Raw genomic sequence first — 24778 nt, 5'->3', positions numbered from 1 at the left:
TGGCACCTTATCAAATTCCTTTTGGAAATCCATAACCACCACATTTACAGGTTCTAGTTTCTCTACCTTCCTCAAAAAACTGGAATAAATTTCGATCCCGGCTCTGGGTCACTGTCCGTGTGGTGTTTGCACATTCTCCCCGTGTTTGCGTGGATTTCATCCCCACAATCCAAAGATGTGCAGGGTAGGTGGATTGGCCATGTTAAATTGCCCCTTAATTGGAAAAAATTAATTGGATACTCTTTAAAAAAAATTTTAAATCTGAAATAAATTAATTAAATGATTTAATTTCACAAAGCCATATTGACTTTGCCTGATCACAGTATGATTTTCTAATTTTGAATTCATGCATTAAATCTCCTCTCGACCTTGTCTTCTCCAAGGAGATTAGTTCAATTTTCTCCAATCTTTCTACATAACTGGTTCCAGGGATAAGGAACTTCATTCTTGTGAACCTTTTCTGCACCCTCTCTAAGGTCTTCATATCCTTCCTGAAGTAATGTGCCCAGAACTGGACACAGTACTCCAGTTGATGCTGAACCAGTGTTTTATACAGGTTTAACACAGCTTCTTTGCTTTTGTACTCTGTCCCTATTAATAAAGCTTTGCATTATTAACTGCTCTCTCAACCTGTCCTGCTGCCTTCGATGGTTTGTTATGAATGCAACCAGATGCCTCTGTTCCTGCCTCTTTTATAATTTAATCCTTTATTTTATATTGTCCCTCTGCATTCCTCTTACCAAAATAAATCACTTCAGACTTCTGTGCGTTAAATTTCATCTGCTACTCGTCTGCCTATTCCACCACTCACCTATGTCCTTTTGAAGTTCTACATGATACTCTTCATGAGTTACAGTACTTCCAAGTCTTGTACCATCTGCAAATGTTTTATTTGTACCCTGTACACCAAGGTCTAGGTCATTAACAGGGCACACGGTAGCACAGTGGTTAGCACTTTTGCTTCACAGCATCAGGGACCCGGGTTCGATTTGGGTCATCTGTCTGTGCGGAATCTGCATGTTCTCCCCGCGTCTGCATGGGTTTCCTCCGGCTGCTCTGGTTTCCTCCCACAAGTCCCGAAAGACGTGCTGTTAGATAATTTGGACATTCCAATTTCTCCATCTGTGTACCCGAACAGGCGCTGGAATGTGCCGACTAGGGGATTTTCACAATAACTTCATTGCAGTGTTAATATAAGCCTACTTGTGACAATAAAGATTATTATATATAAGGAAGGGCTGAAGTCCCAACACTGACTCCTGGGAAACTCTACTACAAACTGTGCTCAAACCAGCCTGAAAAACATCGAACCACTACTCCAATTTCGTGTCAATGAGCCAGTTTTGTACCCTTGTTGGTCCTGTCTCTTTTATTCCACAATTTCTAATGTTGCTCAAGTCTTTGTGCAGCACTTGATCAAATGTCTTTTGGAAGTGCATGTGCACCACATCGACAGCATTACCCTCTGTTACCACCTCAAAAAACTCCAGCAAGTTAGTCAAACATTATTGCCCTTAACAAATCCATGTTGGCTTTCTTTAATCAATTCACATTTTGCTCAAGTGACTATTAATTTTGTCTCAAATTTTCATTTCTTAAAAACTTGCCCTTATCATTAGGCTAAGCTGACTGGCCTGTAGTTGCTGGGGTTATCTTTGTGCTCTGCTGACATTTGATGTTAACTTCACACCATGGAACAAAGGTACACAATCCTATCTTATCTGAAAAGATTTTTCATTCTAAAAGAGTACCTGAACAAGCATATATGCTCGATAGTTATTATTGTAGAGAAATCATGGATTATTATCAACAATTAGCAAGCCATCTTCACCAGGAAGAACATCTAGCAGGAGAGAGCTTCTTCCCAGCAGTTGTGTGGCCAGAATGTACTTGCTCCAGAGCTATGATAGGGTTGTGAGCTTTAACCCTTAGTAAAGCAACTGAACTGAACTGGGCAGCACGGTAGCATGGCGGTTAGCATAAATGCTTCACAGCTCCAGGGTCCCAGGTTCGATTCCCGGCTGGGTCACTGTCTGTGCGGAGTCTGCACGTCCTCCCCGTGTGTGCGTGGGTTTCTTCCGGGTGCCCCGGTTTCCTCCCACAGTCCAAAGGTGTGCGGGTTAGGTGGATTGGCCATGCTAAATTGCCTGTAGTGTCCTAATAAAGTAAGGTTAAGGGGGGGTTATTGGGTTACGGGTATAGGGTGGTTACATGGGTTTGAGTAGGGTGATCATGGCTCGGCACAACATCGAGGGCCGAAGGGCCTGTTCTGTGCTGTACTGTTCTATGTTCTATGTTCTATTATCCAGTTGTTTGTGAATCTGAGGTCTCCTGTTCCTAAACACAGAACTAGCTTTGAAAGCAGCCAAAATGTTTCCTTGTCAGTGTTTAGAGAAAAGTGCCGAATGAGACACACTGGTTTGTGTTTTTGTGCAAGCACGCATTGAAAATCTCTAGTGACAACTTTCCATCTGGCGTCATAAAATTTCCAAACCACTTTATCCATCCAGTTAACATCAGCATTTTGACTAGGACAGGGTTCCCCGTTGGGGACAGGTTACATAATTTTGAACTGCTTGACCTTTGCAAAGGGGAATTTCCGCTTTAGTTTTTATTGTTTGCAAACTGAGGAGAAGGATCTGAGTGCTGGGGCACATGGCGCTGAACTACCCCAGCCCTGTGGAGACCTGGAAGATGTGAGTGAAGTCTACCAAACCCTCTCACAACATTATCCAAGGTGCCGAAATATTCCATCTATAATGTAAAAGAACCGTATATGGCATCTCCAACATAGCTGTGCAACCAGTAATATATTGTTTAAAGGAAGTAGTTCTGTAACACTTTAATATTAAATTAAACAAATGATTCGTCAATTGTAATGGCGGCAAATAGCAGTGGTGATTTGCCAACAGAGTGGAGAGTTAAAACATAATGGCATGTTGGATTATGGCTAAAGGTCTACATAGGATATGTGTTCCACTCAGTAAATGTTGAAGAAGTATCTATGAAGAGAGGTTGGATAGGCTTGGGTTGATTTCGTTGGAGCAGAAAAGACTGAGGGTCGACCTGATCGAGGTGTAGAAGATTATGAGGGGCGTGGACAGGGTGGATAGGGAGCAGCTGTCTCCCATAGTTGAAGGGTCAGTGACAAGGGGACACAAGTTCAAGGTGAGAGGCAGGAGGTTTACGGGGATGTGAGGAAGAACGTCTTTACCCAGAGGGTGGTGACGGTCTGGAATGCACTGCCTGACAGGGTGGTAGGGGCAGGTTGCCTGACCTCCTTTGAAAAGTACCTGGATGAGCACTTGACACGTCATAACATTCAAGGTTATCAGCCAAGTGCTGGAAAATGGGGTTAGGTAGGCAGGTCAGGTGTTCATGTGTCGGTGCAGACGTGGTGGGCTGAAGGGCCTCTTCTGCACTGTGAATGTGAATTATACCTGTATCACTGGAGAGGCGATATGCTTTTTTCAAAAAGTCCTTTTGGTCTCCTGTTTAAGATGCACCGTGAAAACTGGAAAAGCAACAAAAACAAATACAGGTGACCTCAGTCTCTAAGAGACTGGTTCCACTGACAACAATGTTGTGCAATGAAAGCATACCAGTGGGATTCTGTTCAATGATACTGCTATATCTATTGCACACCCTCTCTGACGTTTGCTGATTCAAGTGTGTGGGCTCCACAAAGTGCTGTAAGTAGGTTTTTTGTAATAGAAAGTGTTACCTTTGTAAACTGCGGGCATTCTGGCAAAAGCAGTTAACCACTAATGAACATATTTGGTGACTGCCGCCGACACTCAAACCATCTATGTATTAATGAGAGATCTGCATATGTTTACAAGGATACAGTACACTCCCAGACGTTTTGTCATCGTCTCCATAGAAAGCCAGAGTATATATTTTTCTATGTGACCTGTCACCTGGGGTGTTGCCTTCGACAACTATGTTCTACTTTTCAAATATTCTTACACTACTGTTCCATTTAACTACAAAAGAGCTTCCTTCAAAAAGAAACAAACCTAATTCATGAATATTAAAGACGTCACCTGTTTATTAGTTAACTGGATTAAATTTTAGACTGAAATGGTGTCAGACTGCTGGGATGAAGAGACAGTTCTTGATGGAACCGATTTTCAGTGAAAGGACATTAGCAGGCAAGGAACCCCTAAGTTTAGGACAAGAGCAAATTAGTGTGAATGCTGACTACCTGAGATAAAAAGAGAAAGTGCTGGAAATGTTCAGCGGGTCTGTCAAAATCTGCGGCCTAACGTTTCAGGCCAGTGATCCAATGATTGGGAAGTGAGTAGTTCAATCAGTTAGACACAAACCTTTATCTTTGGTTTCTAAGCTCGTGTGTCGCACAGGTTGATAATCTTTTCTGTTGAATTGCCCGTAAAGATGCTGCATGAAATAAGTCAGATTGGACTCTACTATTGTGGGAGTCCATGACACAGAATTGCACCTACTTTGCAACAAAAAGTCGATACTGCAGTGAGAATCTCATTAATTATATAATCCCTACAGTGCAGAAGGAGGCCATTCGGCCCGTCGGGTCTACACTGGCCCACTGAAAGAGCGCCCTATCCCAATAACCCCTTAACCTAACTTGCACGACACAGCACTAGGGGACCCGGGCTCAATTCCTGCTATGGGTGGCTGTCTGTGTGGAGGTAGTATATTTTCCCCGTTTCTGCGTGGGTTTCCTCTGGGTGCTCCGGTATCCTCCTACAGTCCGAAAGATGTGCACATTATATGGATTGGCCATGCTCGATTGCCCCTTGGTATCCAAAGATGCGTAGGTTGGGTGGGATTGTGTGAGGGTTGGTCCATAATCTTCACACCTCTCATCATCTTCCCTAGGCTCAAACTGACCGTTCATATATTCTTTGGGCTAATGAGCTTAATTTCCCTGCCATTCAGTTCTCAAGATGTTCCATAATGTTCACATCATCCCCACCATCCAGTTCAATGCCATCTGCAAACACTACTGACCATTGCAATCCCTGTTACGCCTGCTCAGAATATCCATTCCATTTGGCCTCAGTGTAATTCAACTTGGACTTTAAAAGGCTTGCCAGCGATGCCATCCTGACCTTGCCAGCGATGCCATCCTGACCTTGCCAGCAACGCTATCCTGACCTTGCCAGCGACGCCATCCTGACCTTGCCAGCGACGCCATCCTGACCTTGCCAGCGACGCCATCCTGACCTTGCCAGCAACGCTATCCTGACCTTGCCAGCGACGCTATCCTGACCTTGCCAGCGATGCTATCCTGACCTTGCCAGCGACGCCATCCTGACCTTGCCAGCGACGCCATCCTGACCTTGCCAGCGACGCTATCCTGACCTTGCCAGCGATGCTATCCTGACCTTGCCAACGATACTATCCTGACCTTGCCAGCAACGCTATCCTGACCTTGCCAGCGACGCTATCCTGACCTTGCCAGCGACGCCATCCTGACCTTGCCAGCGACGCCATCCTGACCTTGCCAGCGACGCTATCCTGACCTTGCCAGCGATGCTATCCTGACCTTGCCAGCGATGCTATCCTGACCTTGCCAGCGATACTATCCTGACCTTGCCAGCAACGCTATCCTGACCTTGCCAGCGACACTATCCTGACCTTGCCAGCGACGCTATCCTGACCTTGCCAGCGATACTATCCTGACCTTGCCAGCAACGCTATCCTGACCTTGCCAGCGATGCCATCCTGACCTTGCCAGCGATGCCATCCTGACCTTGCCAGCGATACTATCCTGACCTTGCCAGCAACGCTATCCTGACCTTGCCAGCGATGCTATCCTGACCTTGCCAGCAACGCTATCCTGACCTTGCCAGCAACGCTATCCTGACCTTGCCAGCGACGCCATCCTGACCTTGCCAGCAACGCTATCCTGACCTTGGCAGCGACGCTATCCTGACCTTGCCAGCGACGCTATCCTGACCTTGCCAGCAACGCTATCCTGACCTTGCCAGCGACGCTATCCTGACCTTGCCAGCGACGCTATCCTGACCTTGCCAGCGACGCCATGCTGACCTTGCCAGCGACGCTATCCTGACCTTGCCAGCGACGCCATCCTGACCTTGCCAGCGACGCCATCCTGACCTTGCCAGCGACGCTATCCTGACCTTGCCAGCGACGCCATGCTGACCTTGCCAGCGACGCTATCCTGACCTTGCCAGCGACGCCATCCTGACCTTGCCAGCGATGCTATCCTGACCTTGCCAGCGATACTATCCTGACCTTGCCAGCAACGCTATCCTGACCTTGCCAGCGATACTATCCTGACCTTGCCAGCAACGCTATCCTGACCTTGCCAGCAACGCTATCCTGACCTTGCCAGCGATGCTATCCTGACCTTGCCAGCGATGCTATCCTGACCTTGCCAGCGATACTATCCTGACCTTGCCAGCAACGCTATCCTGACCTTGCCAGCAACGCTATCCTGACCTTGCCAGCGACGCCATCCTGACCTTGCCAGCGATGCTATCCTGACCTTGCCAGCGACGCCATGCTGACCTTGCCAGCGACGCTATCCTGACCTTGCCAGCGACACTATCCTGACCTTGCCAGCGACACTATCCTGACCTTGCCAGCGATGCTATCCTGACCTTGCCAGCGATGCTATCCTGACCTTGCCAGCGATACTATCCTGACCTTGCCAGCGATGCCATCCTGACCTTGCCAATGATGCTATCCTGACCTTGCCAATGATGCTATCCTGACCTTGCCAGTGATGCCATCCTGACCTTGCCAATGATGCTATCCTGACCTTGCCAGCGACGCCATCCTGACCTTGCCAGCGATGCCATCCTGACCTTGCCAATGATGCCATCCTGACCTTGCCAGCGACACTATGCTGACCTTGCCAGCGATGCTATCCTGACCTTGCCAATGATGCCATCCTGACCTTGCCAGCAACGCCATCCTGACCTTGCCAGCGACACTATGCTGACCTTGCCAGCGATGCTATCCTGACCTTGCCAGCAACGCTATCCTGACCTTGCCAGCGACGCCATCCTGACCTTGCCAGCGACGCCATCCTGACCTTGCCAGCGATGCCATCCTGACCTTGCCAGCGACGCCATCCTGACCTTGCCAGCGACGCCATCCTGACCTTGCCAGCGACGCTATCCTGACCTTGCCAGCGATGCCATCCTGACCTTTCCAGCGATGCCATCCTGACCTTGCCAGTGATGCTATCCTGACCTTGCCAGCGATGCTATCCTGACCTTGCCAGCGATGCTATCCTGACCTTTCCAGTGACACTATTTTGACCTTTCCAGTGATGCCATCCTGACCTTGCCAGCGGCACTATGCTGACCTTGCCAATGATGCTATCCTGACCTTGCCAGCGATGCTATCCTGACCTTGCCAGCGATGCCATCCTGACCTTGCCAATGATGCTATCCTGACCTTGCCAGCGATGCCATCCTGACCTTGCCAGCGACGCTATCCTGACCTTGCCAGCGACGCTATCCTGACCTTGCCAGCGATGCCATCCTGACCTTGCCAGCGATGCTATCCTGACCTTGCCAGCGACGCCATCCTGACCTTGCCAGCGACGCTATCCTGACCTTGCCAGCGATGCCATCCTGACCTTGCCAGTGATGCCATCCTGACCTTGCCAGCGACGCTATCCTGACCTTGCCAGCGATGCTATCCTGACCTTGCCAGTGATGCTATCCTGACCTTGCCAGCGATGCTATCCTGACCTTGCCAGCGATGCTATCCTGACCTTGCCAGCGACGCTATCCTGACCTTGCCAATGATGCTATCCTGACCTTGCCAGCGATGCTATCCTGACCTTGCCAATGATGCTATCCTGACCTTGCCAGCGATGCCATCCTGACCTTGCCAGCGATGCTATCCTGACCTTGCCAATGATGCTATCCTGACCTTGCCAGCGACGCCATCCTGACCTTGCCAATGATGCCATCCTGACCTTGCCAGCGATGCCATCCTGACCTTGCCAGCGACGCCATGCTGACCTTGCCAGTGATGCTATCCTGACCTTGCCAGCGACGCCATCCTGACCTTGCCAGCGACGCTATCCTGACCTTGCCAGTGATGCCATCCTGACCTTGCCAGCGATGCTATCCTGACCTTGCCAATGATGCCATCCTGACCTTGCCAGCGATGCTATCCTGACCTTTCCAGTGACACTATTTTGACCTTTCCAGTGATGCCATCCTGACCTTGCCAGCGACACTATGCTGACCTTTCCAGTGATGCCATCCTGACCTTGCCAGCGACGCTATCCTGACCTTTCCAGTGATGCCATCCTGACCTTGCCAGCGATGCCATCCTGACCTTGCCAGCGATGCTATCCTGACCTTGCCAGCGATGCCATCCTGACCTTGCCAGCGACGCTATCCTGACCTTGCCAGCGACGCTATCCTGACCTTGCCAGCGATGCTATGCTGACCTTGCCAGCGATGCCATCCTGACCTTGCCAGCGATGCCATCCTGACCTTGCCAGCGATGCTATCCTGACCTTGCCAGCGACACTATGCTGACCTTGCCAGCGATACTATCCTGACCTTGCCAGCGATGCTATCCTGACCTTTCCAGTGACGCTATCCTGACCTTGCCAGCGATGCTATCCTGACCTTGCCAGCGATGCTATCCTGACCTTGCCAGCGATGCTATCCTGACCTTTCCAGTGATGCCATCCTGACCTTGCCAGCGATGCTATCCTGACCTTGCCAGCGACGCCATCCTGACCTTGCCAGCGATGCCACCCTGACCTTGCCAGCGATGCCATCCTGACCTTGCCAGCGACGCCATCCTGACCTTGCCAGCGATGCTATCTTGACCTTTCCAGTGACACCCACATCCCATGGAAGAATTTTTAAAAACAGGCTCACTTTCCTGCGCTGGTTGCTGGTTTGGAATATCCAGCCCATCCCATCTCCTCTGAAATGCGGAAGGATGTGTTACACATTAAAGGCGCTATTTAGATGCAAGTTATTGTTGTTCTTATTGTTGTTCTTAAGAGAAACCACAGAGGAAATCTGTGAGCATTAACTATCATGAATGAGTCATTTGACACAGGGGAGTTATCAGTTGATTGGAATCAAAATAATATGGTGTTCATAACTTTAAAAAATGGACAGGATATTATTACAGATGCATCATTCTTCCATTCTGTGTAAAATGAATGATCTGTTCAAGAAGAATCTAGTAGATGGATTCAGAAGGGGAAATTCTTTCTGACCAATTCCTTTGAAGACGAAACAGTCGAAATGTTCTGTGGAAAGTCTGACAAATTAATGTTTCCAAGTTCCAAAAAGGCTATTCGGCAGAAACCAACAAGTCCTCATTGGTGGAATTAGGAGCATGGTGATTTGAGCATTAGGCCTTGACTTCGGGACTGCTGCTCTACATTTGTCACAAATAACCCCAAGGTTCTGACATTCACTGTAGGCAAAAGCACGGAGGGGAGTGAAATGTAGAATGCAGAATAAGTTGTGCAAAGTGTGGGCAGAGGAATGGCAGATGAAATGTATTGCGGACAGTTGCAAAGTTATATGCCTAAAGGGAATGATATGTGACACGGCGTTTCACGGGAGGTTTTGAAATAACTTACGGGTGAAGTTGGGATAGACGCATGAGCCTTTGGTTCAATATAAAGCGTGTCCATTCAAAGAACAACAGCAGTGGATAAAACAAAAGAATGTTGAACAGAATAGCCAAAAGTATAGCATATAAATTGCGTGATCCACGATCAAATTGTGCAGTGCTCTGGTCAGACTACACCTTGATGCATGTGACTCTGGTTGCTGACACACACACAGGTGACATTCAGGTGTTAGAAGGGGGTACAGAGAAGTGTTATGAGCTAGTTCCCCAGAGTAAAGGATAATCAGCTGATTATAGAACAATGTACACAGGAACAGCTGAATAAACCAAAGGTTTACCAGGCAATAGTAGCGGAACTAATGCTTAAAGATGAGCTACTAGTAAGGGATGCTTGCCTAACGATTCCTACATCACTCATGTTGTCTACAAGACCGAACACGTTATACGCAAGATTCGCGTGTGTAAGACATACAGCTAATGATTTTAGCAAAGTATGTGGTGGCCAGGTTTGAGAAATCCTTTAAACAAATAATTGGGAACTGTCCCAGCTGCACAAACAAGATTAAAAATAACACCAAACACAGCTTTCCTTTTATTCAGCCAAGTATCTTTGGTGGAAGGTCATAATTGAGCAGTTTGAATTGAAAGGAGGGACATACATGCAGAGTGTAGCGCGATTCTCATTATTAATAGAAAAATGTTCTTTTAGCTGAGGTACAACTCAAAGAACAGTGACAAAGGAACATTGTCATGGGCAGCTCATCAACTGATGGTAGATAGTAAGCCACAATCCCCAGTTTCATATTAACTCATGAGATGTGGGCAGCGTGTGTTACCCCATCCCTGTTTGCATTGAAGGCGATGGTGATCTGCCTTAATCACTCCTGTCCATGTGGTGTAGCTACACCCACAGTGCTGTCAGGGAGGGAAGACTTTGTCAAGTTACAGATTATGGGGGGATTCTCCGCGAGCCTGAGGTGAGAATCATGATGGCCCGCTGAATCGGGAAAGAGGCCAAAAGAGAGATTTTCACCGGGCAGCAAACTCATGCCAGCCTGCTCTGCCAGTCCCGATGAGGTTCTTGCCCACAGCAGTTGAGAACATGCTGATTGCCATTTACATTCATCTGAATGCGATTATCAGGCAGGAAACTTGATTCACCGGCCTACTGGGATGCCCCAGCACCACCCCCCTCGCTGCTAGGAGTCACGCTGGCATGAATTGGTGCAAGTCCTGGCAAGTGGGAACCTGGTGCCTTACACTCTTATGGGGGGAGGGGGGGCAAGGGTCGATTACCTTCTCTAGACTTGCCTCCAGGGTACCGAGGGGGTCCTTCAGGGGAGGTGGGGGACATTGGCTGTGCTGGAGAAGCTCACCCCAGGGGGTTATATGGCAGATCATCCCACCTGTAGCCTTGAAAATCATTAAACTATCTTTCAGCATGTCAACTTTCAGTTTAAAGTCTTCTTTCGTAAGTGTTTGAACCCTTTGTCTCTCCCAACATGTCAATATCAATGACCCATCAGAAAGTCTTTCCTATAATCTAGTGGAAATCTTTTTGAAGTGCTTCATTCATAATTTCGCTGCCCTTCAACATTTTCAAGCCGAAAAGCTTTGAACTGCATTGTTTACATTCAATGTGAGGCTGCCTCTTTGTTCTGACGAGCTTCCTAGAAAGACCAGCCACCATGATGGGATTTGAACTCGCTTCTCTGGGTTATTGATCTAATGACAACCAGTTTGCTAAAGACTCCTTAACTGTAACAGTACTGTTGACATGAGCAAAACATTGTCTGTAATTGGGGAGTCCAGAAATGCAATTGCAGAAATAGAAAATGCATCCCTAAAAGTAAAATTGAGATGTGGGGTCAGTTACTTGTGCAATGTAGGAGCATCATAAGGTAAACTGACTGAAAATCAAGATTCTGGCTTTCAAAACTCACTGTACTAAATTCACAGTGAAAATATTCCAACATCGCTGCAATTAATGTCTCGACCGTTTAATGTAGCTGCTCAGTCATCTGGATATCCACACAATGTAGGTGTGGATGCTTAATTATCCACAGTGAGCTGCTGCTCATCCAGATAAAACATATTGGTGAGCAAAGCACACACCGCAAGATCGAGTGATATTGGCACAGAGCTGGGAGTGAGTTCCTTGAAACAACAATGTATTGAAGAATACTTGACAGGATATAATTCTTCAACTGTGAAGCTATTAGCTTTACCTAGCAATTAACGCCAAGCTTTTAAGCGCTGAACATAATTTTCAGGGATAGTTATTTATTTTCATTTTTGGCTGCATGTGCAGATCACCCTCACTACTTAAAGAGAATAATATGACATCATTTACACTGCACACTTGCATCAACGATTCTCTAATGTTTCCACCTGGAACCTGTACTTGAAACCTCTAACAGAAACCTTTTGTTGCTTGCAAACAGCCCCTTTCAATTCCAGCTTTATCATTGCTTGTTAAGCCAGCTGACTTGCTGTTGGGGTAGATCTTCCATTGAATGTCGGTAATATCCTTCCAGGAGAATGTGGATCACCAATGCTTTGGGGGAGACAGGTCACCTCGGAAGGCATTCTACAGAGAAACAGAGGTTGGGATTCCCCCAGCCCCTGCAATGCTGTTTCCCAAGACATAGGTGGTTCACCATTGGACGTCAGTGGGATCATCCACTGCCATCGAAATCTAGCCATTTTGCATGGCCGCCTGCCCCACCAGCAGGGAACCCGTCTCGGCCATAGATTGATACAGGGACGATGAAGGCCCCTTGGCCCATCATGCCTGTGCCATCTATTTGGAAAGAGCTATCCAATTGGTCCCTGCTCTTTCCCCATAGTCCTCCAAATTTACCGGTCTTTAAGTCCCCTTTTGAAAGCTATTATTGAATCTTTTCAGGCAGTGAATCCCAGATCGGTACAACATGGCAATGACTAATGGTAGAGATCCTGAGCCAGTGCCAGAAGCACCCGCTTGGGTGAAAGGCAGGACCTGCATCAGCTGCTGTATCTTAAAGGCTGCCATTGCACTCCAGGCTATCTCCATCTGATCAACCTCTCTGGCTGCTGCATATCCACTCTTCGCTGGTTCCCCCTTCTTCCGCAGATCCAGCATAGCACTAGCAGAGGATAGCGATGCTAAAGATGAAGCAGAAGAAAGTAATGATTTCTCAGTTAATGATTATTGTGACAAGTGGTAATGAAGATTCTGCCTACATGGTTCTGACCTTTTATTTTGCTTTCATCTCCTGTGTCACCCCCTCCTCCCCGGTGTCACCCACTCCTCCCCGGTGTCACCCACTCCTCCCCGGTGTCACCCACTCCTCCCCGGTGTCACCCACTCCTCCCCGGTGTCACCCACTCCTCCCCGGTGTCACCCACTCCTCCCCGGGGTCGGCCCCTCCTCCCCTGCGTCGGCCCCTCCTCCCCTGCGTCACCCCCTCCTCCCCTGCGTCACCCCCTCCTCCCCTGCGTCACCCCCTCCTCCCCTGCGTCACACTCTCCTCCCCTGCATCACCCCCCCGCCCTGCGTCACCCCCCCTGCCCTGCGTCACTCCCCATCCCCTGTGTCAGCTCAGACATTTCCCATGTTGAGGAAAAGTTAGCTTTGCAGTGAAATTTTAAAACTAGACCTCGAGATAATGACATTAAACATTTGAAATAATTTTGTTATATATGACAATGCAAGAAAATATGCCAGAACAAATGCTAACAAGGCTAAAGAATATTTGGAAGTATTTCAGTTGATCTGTGATGGAATATACCAAGAGACTTAACAATTTTCCGTTGTGTTTTTTGTCAAACTATTGACTATTTTATTTACACACACAGACATGTACACACAAGAAAAGTCTGATTGACTTGTATGCTTTTCACAATTAATACAGTGGCGAGGAGGTGCTGTAGTTTAGGCTAGACTGAGAGCATCTTAATCAATGATCATGAATTTTTAATGAGTATTTTGAGAAAGAAGACTCTAATGTTCCTATAAATTAAAAAAGAAATTACCACTGTACATTCTGGTTTATTAATGTGATTTGCTATTTCCACTGCTGTTTTCCTTTTGTCTTCGATTAAAACCTTCACCATTGTTCACACCATGACTTTCACAGTTGTAAGAATGTAGCCTTATCAAGCGCGTACCCCCACTGTTCCTTGTACAGTGTAACTATACCTATCTTATTTCACATAAATGTATATCGGACACCTAAATGGATACAATATTGTTTGTGTTTCTTTAGCAGTTATTGCAAATAGGCTTTGAACAATCTTGCTGAGTTGACATTTTGCCATTAGCTTTGAGCCTTGTGTTTCGAATGGGGAATGATGTATTAGCCAGTGTAGGATTGTAGGACTTAAGGATCCAACAGGATATAGTTTATTTCAGTCAGAGCGAAACCAATCTCTGTTTCCTGAACCCAGCACTCAATACCAATCTGTAAAACAAACGCCTTTGTATATAGAAATCAATAAATTCAGTATGGATTTGTTGATGCCGTTATACGAAATGGTTTACTGTGTTTAAAATATGCCACTCCACTTTAATCTAAGTCCCAATCATGAATTTGAAATTATAGAAAAGTGATGCCAATTTGGCAGAATTATAGAATATTACAGGAGTTTTTAAAAGATTCTTTAATGGGATGTGGACTTCGTAGGCTAGGCCAGCATTTATTGCCCATCCTAAATTGCCTTTGAGAAGGTGACAGTGAGCTGCTACCGTGAACCATTGCAGCCCATGTGGTATAGGTACACCCACAGGGAGGGAGTTTCAGGATTGTGACCCAGTGACAGTGAAGGAACGGCGATGTATTTCCAAGTCAGAACATAGAACATAGAACAGCACAGCACAGAACAGGCCCTTCGGCCCTCGATGTTGTGCCGAGCAATGATCACCCCACTCAAACCCACTCACAGGAGGGTGAATGACTTGGGAACTTGCAGGCGGTCATGTTCCCAGGTACCTGCTGCCCTGTTGTGAGGAAATAAGAACCTTACAAATGGATATAGATAGGTTAGGTGAGTGGAGTGGGCCAAAATATGGCAGATGGAGTTTAACATGGAGAAGTGTGAGGTCCTCTATTTTGCTTGGAAAAATGGAAATGCAACTTATTATCTAAATGGGGAGAGACTTCAGGGTACAGAGGGATCTGGGCATCTTTGTGCAGGTACAGCAGGTAATAAAGTGAATAGAATGTTGGCATCTATAGCTAAAGGAATTGCGTACCTGGAGTATTGCTCCTCTTACTTAAGGAAAGATGTAGTCTCATTGGAGGCAGTTCATAGATATCATAGAATTTACAGTGCAGAAGGAGGCCATTCGGCCCATCGAGTCTGCACCGGCTCTTGGAAAGAGCACCCTACCCAAGGTCAACACCTCCACCCTACCCCATAACCCAGTAACTCCACCCAACACTAAGGGCAATTTTGGACACTATGGGCAATTTATCATGGCCAATCCACCTAACCTGCACATCTTTGGACTGTGGGAGGAAACCGGAGCACCCGGAGGAAACCCACACACACATGGGGAGGATGTGCAGACTCCGCACAGACAGTGACCCAAGCCAGAATCGAACCTGGGACCCTGGAGCTGTGAAGCAATTGTGCTATCCACAATGCTACCGTGCTGCCCGTTAGTTCAGAGGAGGTTCACTAGGTTGATTCCAGAGATGAGGGGTTTCGCTTATGAGGAGAGATTGAGCAGTTTAGGCCCATACTCTCCAGAGTTTGAAAGAATGAGAGGAGATCAAATTTAGGTATTTAAGACGATAAACGGTATGGATACAGTAGACGTGGAGCGGATGCTTCCTCTTTTGGGGCATTCCAGAATGAGAGGTCACAGTCTCAGGATAAGAGGTAGCAAATTTAAAACAGAGTTGAGGAGAAACTACTTCCCCCAAAGGGTGAAATCTGTGGAATTTGCTACCCCAGAGTGTGGTGGATGCTGGGACAGTGAGTAAATTTAAGGAGAAGTTAGACAGATTTTAAATTAATAACGGGGTGAAGGGTTACGGAGAACGGGCAGGACGGTGGAGTTTAACGCCAGGATGAGATCAGCCATGATTGTATTGAATGGTGGAGCAGGCTTGAGAGGCTACATTGCCTACTCCTGCTCCAAGTTCTTCTAAGAAGAACTATTCTATCTAAATCCTACTCCTGTAAGTAACAGCACCTCAAGCACAATCTGATGTTTTTGATTAATAAGAGGATTTATTGATTAATAAGGGGATATGGGGAGGAGGCAGGAGAATAAGGAACATATCAGCCAAGATCAATAGCGGAGCAGACTCGATGGGCTGTATGGCCTAATTCTTCTCCTATATCTTATGGTCTTGCCCTTCTAGTGAGTAGAGGTCATGGGTTTGGGAGATGCTGCCTAATGAGACTTGCTGAGTTAGACCCATAAATCCGCACTAATGTTTTTTTGTTTATTTATTTGGTTTTCCTCGCCTTTCATTTTCTTCAACAAATTAATTCCTTTATACAAAATTTATGGGCTGTGCTTCAACAATGGTTTGTGCAGTCAATGTCACACCTTAACTGTGCTCTGTATAGAGAATTATTTTTAATCTTCCCTTTGACTTTTTGTGGTTGTGTCTGTAGTTCCTAACGATGCCTATTTATCATATTTCTACCTTCAGCCCTTGCAGAGTAAGACGGGCGAGCGCGTTGTTTCTTTCCCAGCCAGGATTCTCCAAATTTTAGTTCCTTCCGATATCCAGTAATCATTTACTCAATGGGCCAAATGGCCTCCTTCTGCACTGTAAATTCTATGATTTCAAATGAAATCCTTTTGTTTTTATACATGTTTTTTCACAAAATATTAAAGGCTTTGAGTTCAAGAGCAAATTGGACACTGGGTTAAAAAGTGTGTATAATTCTCTTGAGCCCTTTGCATGTTTGTCACACTTCAAATCACAAAATGTCAAAAGGTTTAAGAGAGGAAGGAACGCTGACACCTTTTACTTTCCCTCATATTGATAACCTGTCTGATCAGGAAAGCTACAGAAAAGTTTATGTCTGCGGTGGGCGATGGGTCGGTCACAGAATAGTTTTTTTTTTGATAAGCCAGATTTTGCCAATTACTCTCTCCCCAAATTGGGATGGTCTGGACCACAACCTCTTGGCTCCATTTTACACTTAAGACATTTGTAAATAAGCCACCGCGGGATGCTTGCGTTGCCAAATTTATATTCTTTCTGATTCGCTCTCTGTTTCCCAATGGTTGTTGTGTTGGGGATTAAGGCTCGGATTGTGAGGAGGTGTCTTGGGGGTTGTGAGTTCAGCTTGGAATTGTGCAAACCATGATTCTCTGGCCTGAACACACTGCGAGTGAGGATCAGTGCTGACAATTTCAACCCTCCTAAATGTATTGTCTGAGCTGGGCACATTGCTGCAGTATTAACATTAAGGCCATGGCTTCGTCGCTACTGGTTAGACTTTCAGTTTGACAGTTGGGCAGAAAGCTGGTATTGTGTTGTAATCTTTCCATCGAGCGCTGGAGCAAAATGTTTCACTGATGGAATCTGCCAAAAGGGTGGAGCCATTAGCAGGTTGGGGATATGCTACCTGATGCAGTGGGCTTTGCCGAGGCTCCGCTATGGCGTTAGCCTCCCAGCTCCCGGACCCCTGCCAGCCAGGAAGGGTGGGCAGGTTGACTTGCCAGATGTGTCAGAGGAAGGAATTGTAGTTAAAGGGTCATGGGTCAGAGGGGGCCCCTCCTGTGACACACACCTTGATGGCCACTGGCAGTGCGTGCTCACCTGCACCACAGGGAAAGTGATCGTCTTCCAGCAGGCAGCGGATGTCAGCAATAACCTGCTGTGAAAATCTGAGCCTCCGGAGGCAAACGTTGAGAGAACTGATTATAGATGCTGTGTTGGAGTTATAGCTTCCTTCAGGTGCGGTATTTAATCAAGCAGATAGGGGTCTTGCCTACCAACTGGAGACTGAGAGTTCTGCTTGTCACTCCCTTCATCATCTATCCTGGGATTGAGGACATTGGGGGGGGAAATCCTGCCCCCAGGAGCTGCCCACCGCCAGAGAGCTGGCACCTGTCCATTTCTGATCATATCAGGGCCAGTCGGAGTTATGGTAACTGCTGGGCAATTAACTCTCCAGAGGCCTCGGATTACCAATGGACCCTGGCCACAAGTGAGTGAGGGCAGGATAGGGGTCCCAGGGTGGGAGGTTGCTGGGTCCTTCGATCAGGCCCGGAGTGGCTGTTAATTTGGGACACCCCCACTCCCTCCCTCCCATCTGGCAGCCTGCAAGCAGCCCCGACAGGCTTTGCATTCCGTCAGGCCTGTGTGGCCATTTTCAGTTGAATACCAGTGGAGGTGGGAAGAGGCCTTTAAATAGGCATTTGAGGGGCTCGGTTGGTGGAGCGGTGGAAAGTTGTCCATGACCTTTCCCACCCAGAGTAAATCAGGGCAGAGGTGGGGTTCCCACCCAGTGCCCTCCTGCTTTCAAACCCACCTCCGAAGAAGGTATTAAATTCCTCCCGCGAGTGGGACTCCGTTTTGTTCATTCCCTCATGGCGAGGCACATTGTTGGTGTTGCTGCTACTCCTGCTCTTTATCAGAGGTGGACGATAGAGCTACGCTAGCTACTCCCATGCTGTGGTGGAGACAGGCGCAGGGCGATGCAACTGAAAGTGAATGAAGTATACTCGGCAGGAGAACTGACTTCTTTGAGATTGACAATCACTTGTCTGGCAATGGAAGATGCTCTCCGCGAGAGGCTGCTGTGAGCTGGAGCCTCTGACCAGGCTGTGGCTTCAGTTTTCACTGATCAAAGGCAGCCCAGCCTGTCGCTTTCACTGAAGAAGCTCACACCATTGTACACTTGCCTCAGTCACCTTTACATGTGCCCCCTCCCTGCAACCCTTGATATTGTCACTTGTTACCAAGAGGGCACAACTTGGGACCTGTGAGAACTGCCTCATCAGTTGGTAGAAGCTAATGCTGGTGGTTATTGTTGTATTCTGTGTTATGACCGTTGTAATGATGAACACAGAACATCTAGTTCTTTACTAGAAACATGATTTGTCAACACGTGGAAAGATAACTAACCGACTATAATACAGACGATGGCTACTGAACTAACAAATACAGTGAATTTTCCTGGAGCTACTCTAAGTGTGACTGTCCTCTTGTACAACTTACTACCAAACCGGCGGGTGTCTCGAGCCTCATTATAGATCTCTATCACCACCAGCTGGTTGGAGGTTGCATCGCTAACTATATACAGAACTGTGCACTGACATATCACCACTGTTATCATGGGAGTGGGTGGGATATGTACTGGGAAGCTGCAGTTGGGAGGGCTGGAACCCCTTGTAGAGCAGTATAGACCAGATCAGGGTGTATCCTACCTTTTCCCTGTAGCAATTACAAAGGACTCTAATTATCAGTGTAAACAGCGCTCTGCAACAACAAAAGATCTGTCCCGTGCTAATTCGCAAACTGTGCTAGTATGACATTGCTACCAGCCGCCTCTTTGCCTTTAACTACTACAACTATGAGGTTCAGGATTGTTGTATAGGGTAGGCTTGTGCATAAGTACAGATAATGAGATGCATTTTATTTCAAAATGGGTTTTATTTCCATGCACTGAAATGAAATATATTGGGGATGCATCTTTTAAAAGGACCATGGGGGGAGGGAATAAAACTAGATATAAAACAGCCTGGTGATTTCCCCATCGCCTGATTCCTGCCAATGGCAAAGAACAGTTTAGCTTCACAAAAAGCTGGACTTGAGGCCCAAAATACAAGTGTAAGACTCTGGCCAAGTTCAGACAAGCAGAGCACAACACTAAGCTGTTTGATTAGGGCTCTATGTATTTCGTTGTTGACCGAGATCATTGTGCGGCTGTTCTGAGAGGAGCTTATCTTCCCAACTCTGAAAAATAGGCAGTAAAAAATACAGATTAAGGTTGCTTGGTTACAGTTCATCCGCATGAGCCAGTTCTCTGCCAGGTTCATTCTGAGCTGCAAGGCTTTTTCGATATTGGGATGTGACCGGATTCGGTAATTTAGAAGCTTGCTTGTCCCCAGGTGCACGCACCCTGTTGCAACGATGATCAAGTGTGGAAGAACGGGCTTTCACAAAAAACCATTATTACTGAATGATTCATTGTGGATTTGCATCTACAGCTTAGGGGCTAATATATAATTGCAGAAAAGAAGTCTTCCTCTCAACTTGCAAAACCCTCGATATTTCACATTTTGTACCCGCTGGATCACTTTTTAATTGTAGTGAATTGATCTGGAACGCTAATAAGTGTGAGACAGAAAGAAAGATCACCCAGCAGTTTGTCACGAATGGGGATGTCCCAACATTTGCAATGAAAATGTGTCGTATTGTTCCCTGATGGGTCACTGGGCTGAGTGTAGTTCTGAAGCAGTGAGAACCAGCTACCATTGTGCTGGGAGACGGGTGTCTGCCCCCCTTGCGAATGTTACTTGGGGATCCATGTTGAAGGAGCTCTTTGCAAACTTTTGTTACGGATTTTTCAATAGCTCTTGCCTGCCAGGAACCAAAGGTATTTTGAAACATTTGAGAAGCAGTTCTCCCTGGAAAGTACAGACCTGTTTTAGTACGCTCGTCTCTGATGTGTTGGGTACTCTGGATCCGTGGAGACTGCGTTTACCTCAGCAGTAACACATACAGGCTACCAACACTTGAAATAGTACAACACTATTTTATTAAGCTAGAAACTGTTGAACATACTTTCACTGTGGGTCGACACTATGTTAGATTAAACTAAAGACCTATGCCTATCCTAACCAGTCTATGCACTCAGCACATGGTGAAGATCTGTGCTACAAGCTGTGAGCTCTGTCCTTCTTAGAGGCTGCATCCCGAATGAGCGAGAAAACTGCTGCCCTCTGTCTTTATAGTGAGCGTGCTCTAACTGGTGATTGGCTGCGGTGTTGTGTGTGTTGATTGGTCTTGCTGTGTGCCAATCAGTGTGTGTCTGCACCATGATATACTGGTGTGTATATTATGACAGCCGCCCTTTTATTAAAAAAATGTGTGGTTATGGTAATAAATAATGTGTGGTGAGAATGTTCCTAATTACGTGTGGAATGCGAAGGCATATTTACAAGACTATGTACATAAGAACTAAGCTTTTTACATGGGAAGGTGTCTGGTGCAGATAAACAGTATGCAACAAAATAGTAACTAGAGCAACATTATATACAAACCAGGGAATCGATCAAACAAAGCAACGGAACAATTCAGAGAGTCCATAAATTCGAAAAGTTCATAAATTTATTTTCTGAGGTGGGCGACGAATTCTGGTTGACCGCCTCAAGGGTGGGTTGAGAGCTGCCGGTTCAGGAGCGGGCTGGACTGCGTCAGAGTCAGAGGGTGGCAGAGCGACAGGGAGCTCTGCAAAGCCCATGGCAGGGTCGTCATGACGGCGAGGCGGGACCTGAAGATCACGTGGCGAGCGTGGAGTGAGACGAAGTGCACGTCGATTGCGGCGCAGAATAGAGCCATCCGGTAGACGAACCAGGAACGAGCGGTGGGGCCACTTGTTGGAGGACAACAGTGGTTGCAGACCAGCCACCATCCGGGAGATGGATGCGGACATTATCATCTGGAGCCAGAGCAGGGAGATCAGCTGCATGGGAGTCATGAGCCGCCTTGTGCTGTGCACGAGACAGCTGCATCCGGCGAAGGACCGGAATGTGGTCGAGGTCTGGGACATGGATGGACGGCACCGTCGTCCTCAGGGTGCGATTCATGAGTAGTTGGGCTGGCGACAGGCCAGTGTACAGGGGGGCGGAGCGATAGGCCAGCAAAGCAAGGTAAAAATCAGACCCAGCATTGGCAGCCTTGCATAGGAGCCTTTTGACGATATGAACTCCCTTCTCTGCTTTGCCGTTGGATTGGGGGTACAGGGGACTGGACGTTACATGGGCAAATTTGTACCGCCTGGTAAAGGTGGACCACTCTTGGCTGGCAAAGCAGGGGCCATTGTCGGACATGACCGTGAGCGGGATTCCGTGTCGAGCAAAGGTTTCTTTACATGCACGAATGACTGCAGCCGAGGTGAGGTCATGTAACCGTATCACCTCCGGGTAATTTGAGAAGTAGTCTACGATTAGAACATAGTCTCTACCCAGCGTGTGGAACAAGTCTATGCCCACCTTGGTCCATGGTGACGTGACCAACTCATGGGGCTGCAGGGTCTAACGTGGTTGGGCCAGCTGGAAACGCTGACAAGTGGGACAGTTGAGCACTGTGTTGGCTATGTCCTCATTAATGCCAGGCCAGTACACTGCCTATCGGGCGCGTCGGCGGCACTTCTCCACTACAAGGTGGTCCTCATGTAGCTGTTCCAGGACAAGCTGGCGCATGCTATGCGGGATGACAATGCGGTCCAGTTCTAGAAGAACCCCGCCTACTACGGCCAGATCATCTCTGACATTATAGAATTGAGGGCATTGGCCCTTGAGCCACCCGTCCGTTAGGTGGTGCAAGACACGCTGTAGCAAGGGGTCAGCCGCCATCTCGCGGTGAATTTGGACGAGGGGTTCATCCGAGGCAGGTAGATTGGAGGCCGCGAATGCCACATGGCCGTCAACCTGACTGACAAATCCCGCTGGGTCACATGGAGTGGTGACAGACCTGGAGAGAGCATCAGCCACGATGAGTTCCTTGCTCGGGTTGTATACCAGCTGGAAGTCGTATTGCCGGAGCTTGAGAAGAATACACTGGAGGCGAGGTGTAATGTCGTTCAGGTCTTTTTGTATGATATTGACCAGCGGGCGATGGTCAGTCTCGACGGTGAACTGAGGGAGTCCGTAGACATAATCATGGAATGTAACGACTCCAGTCAGAAGGTTCAGGCACTGGTGATTGGCTGAGGTGTTGTGTGTGTTGATTGGTCTTGCTGTGTGTCAATCAGTGTGTGTGTCTGCACCATGATATACTGGTGTATATATTATGACAGTCTCCTTCCATTGATTCGGCTTTTTTGCAGAAACATCTGCATGTGTTACACCCAATTTGTGAAAGTGCCCATTGCCCAGTTTATGAAATAGGCAGTTTCACCACTCATTTCATAGCACTGGCCATTTTATGTACAAGTTTTAAAATCTTATTTGTGGAATTGTTGCTCAAGCCTGTTACAGTGTACAAGCTTAACAGTGGGCAGCGCAGTGCTTAGCACTCACGGTAGGGCCTCACGGTAGCATGGTGGTTAGCATCAATGCTTCACAGCTCCAGTGGTCCCAGGTTCGATTCCCGGCTGGGTCACTGTCTGTGTGGAGTATGCACGTGCGTGGGTTTCCTCCGGGTACTCCGGTTTCCTCCCACAGTCCAAAGATGTGTGGGTTAGGTGGATTGGCCATGCTAAATTGCCCGTAGTGTAAGGTTAATGGGGGGATTGTTGGGTTACGGGTATACGGGTTACGTGGGTTTAAGTAGGGTGATCATTGCTCGGCACAACATCGAGGGCCGAAGGGCCTGTTCTGTGCTGTACTGTTCTATGTAATTCTATGTGTGCAGGTTAGGTGGTCTGCTAAATATGAACAGAAGATTTATTGTCTTAAGCATGGGGAAAGTGGGCAGAAAACTCTTCAGAGATGAACATCACATCCTGAAAACCTTTGTGAATCATAGAATTTACAGTGCAGAAGGAGGCCATTTGGTCCATCGAGTCTGCATCGGCCTTTGGAATGAGCACCCTACTTAAACCCACACCTCCACCCTATCCCTGTAACCCAGTAATCCCACCTAACCTTTTTGGACATTAAGGGCAATTTAGAATGACCAATCCACCTAACCTGCACACCTTTGGACTGTGGGAGGAAACCCACTCAGACACAGAGAGAACATGCAGACACAGACAGTGACCCAAGCCGGGAATCGAACCTGGGACCCTGGCGCTGTGAAGCAACAGTGCTAACCACTGTACTACTGTGCCGCCTATGTCTTTCAGTGGTGTGGACAAGGTTACCAATAACAATGGTAAGTACATTGCTACCAAGCAAGCAGTCCGAGATGTCAGGCGACATGCCTACATTGAAACCACATTCATACCTGGGAACCCCACCACTTGGAGGTTCCCCTCCTAGTCACTCACTAGCCTGATTTGGAAATATATTGCCCTTCCTTCACGGTCACTGGGGCAACATCCTGGAACTCCCTCCCTAACAGCACAGTGGGTGTACCTACACCTCAGGGACTGCATCGGTTAAAGAAGGCAGCTCACTGCCACCTTCTGAAGGGTAACTAGGGATGGGCAATAAATGCTGGCCTAACCAGCGACGCCTGCATTCCATCAATGAAAAAAATATACAATTGGCCATGGTGGTGGAAAGCAGACTCGCAGAAACTTTCTGAAAACTAGGCAAACATCCCAGTGTCTTCTAGGTCAGTACATCGGTCACTGTGAGAGGTGCTTAGAAAAGCATCACAGGCAGCAGACAGCAACAGGAATGGTGGTTGTGAGACCTCTGTCTGTCAATTACTTGAATGAACATGGAGAAGTAGACCTGGTTAACGTATGAAGGACAGAAGTTATGATTTCATACTGCACTACATGGTGTTTCTAACCAAGTTAGACGTCATTGGTCCTCTGAAATCAAGACAGCAGCAGAGATTGCCCATGAGCTGCTACTTACATTTCTAGACGTTGGCGCTCCACATTCTTCAGTCAGATAATGGAAGGACGTTCACAGGTCATCCGTGAGCTGAAAACTCTCTGGGAAGAACTGGTGTTGTTCAGTGAGCATCCCAGACTGTCCAGAGTCGAGACTCCGTGAAATGCAGTAAAGATGATATGATGTTGAAGCGAGATTCCCTACGCTCAATGTCTCGTGAGATTCAATGGAATCGCGCGCGATTTCTTCATGTTTCACTCGCTGGGCGAGATCCAGATATGCACCTGAGCGCTGCCAGCTGCCAGTGCCAAGGTGTCTGCGTGCCAGGTTGGCACTGCAAAGGTTCAAGTCCTGAGAGGGGTCATGCCCACAAAAGGTGTGAAGAGTGGGGAAGAGCCAGGAAGAGTCGGGGAGTGAGGTATAAAGGCACCCCATAAACATTGGGGAGGGTGAAGGGGGAGTGCTGAAAGGGATGGGGTGAAAAGTGGGTTTGGGGTGCCTGAAAATAGGGGGGGTCCACTGTGACCCCATAGCGGGGTGTCCTCACTTGGGGTG

The sequence above is a fragment of the Scyliorhinus canicula genome, chromosome 14 (genome assembly GCF_902713615.1).
Source record: "Scyliorhinus canicula chromosome 14, sScyCan1.1, whole genome shotgun sequence".
NCBI lineage: Eukaryota > Metazoa > Chordata > Chondrichthyes > Carcharhiniformes > Scyliorhinidae > Scyliorhinus > Scyliorhinus canicula.
Note: the sequence above shows the minus strand (reverse complement) of the source record.